The sequence below is a fragment of the Sinocyclocheilus grahami genome, unplaced genomic scaffold (assembly GCF_001515645.1).
Source record: "Sinocyclocheilus grahami isolate Dianchi unplaced genomic scaffold, SAMN03320097.WGS_v1.1 scaffold2360.1, whole genome shotgun sequence".
NCBI classification, from domain to species: domain Eukaryota; kingdom Metazoa; phylum Chordata; class Actinopteri; order Cypriniformes; family Cyprinidae; genus Sinocyclocheilus; species Sinocyclocheilus grahami.
The window spans coordinates 89,856-91,002 of NW_015507539.1; the positions used below are offsets into that span (position 1 = coordinate 89,856).

Sequence of the window (1,147 nt, forward strand, 5' to 3'; positions counted from 1 at the left end):
TTTTTTTTTTTGTTGCGATTTTTAACTAGTCCACTTGAAAATGTAACTACAACATGATTCAGTAACTGGTTCTTTATTAACCCTCTAGTTAAAGACAATTCTACTTCCAGAGCAGCACACATGAAGCTGTCGACGTGATGTAAAGCACTTGTTTAATAGCTTTGCAGAAAAGATGCATGAACTACAGCTACATCTGGTCTTATACATGTTATATGTTCAGAAATAATACGAGGAAAATGCGTTCAGAAATGCTCAAAAGTCAAGGTCATTCAAATTCAAAACAGCTGAAGGAATAGCAGCAGTAGACTATTATTAACTATAAATGTTCTGTAAAACAGCAGCTTTCAGTCGGTCACCGTGATGCAAACATGAAATATCAGACACACAGTAGTAGTTACAGGTTTTTTATTCGCTTGTGCTGCTTTTCCATAGTTTGTTCTGTGTAAACATGGACGTGGTTGACGGCTGCGCTCGCGTCTCTTGCATGAAACGGTATTCTAGAGACACTGCGCTCAAGTTAAGAGAAGTTCACTCATCTTCTTACGTGTGTTTGCTCTTCCTCTGCCACGTCACATCTTTATCAACACAAAAGCTCGTGTGTGTGAATGGTGTCTCGTGATACGAGCGGTTTATCATTCTGTTCTCTTCACTGTTATCATTGGCATATTGACAGTGTCTAACGGCTCTGACCCTCTGTGTTTCTCAGGATCCGCAGGTTTACTGTGATTTCTCGGACGTCATCGACATCAGTGTAAAGCAGGGGACTAAAGACGGATCTGTGGAGAACCGGGTCGTCTCCATAAACAGACGGGACGGTCAGACGCTGGTGAGGTTCGGTCGTGCTTCAGTCCGTCCTCGGCTCAGATCCGTGTCTGCAGCGTCTCTCTCTGTGTCCCGCAGGAGCTGGAGTTTCATTCTCTGAGTGAGGCGCTGTCCTTCGTGTCTCTGATCGACGGCTACTACAGACTCACCACAGACGCTCATCACTACCTGTGTAAGGAGGTGGCACCCCCTAGACTGCTGGAGGCCATTCAGAACAGCTGCCACGGGCCAGTGTCGTGAGTCACACACACACACACTCACTCACACACACACACACACACACACACTCACTCACTCACTCACTCACTCACACACTCACCCACTC

At 45.7% G+C, this 1,147-nt stretch overlaps 1 protein-coding gene across 1 annotated transcript in view; it reads left to right on the forward strand.

Moving 5' to 3' along the window:
• LOC107574844 (tyrosine-protein kinase JAK2-like) overlaps positions 1-1,147 on the forward strand; it is a gene marked incomplete at both ends in the record, with an annotated part of 11,895 nt that overhangs the window by 6,093 nt on the left and 4,655 nt on the right. The window lies entirely within an intron of this gene.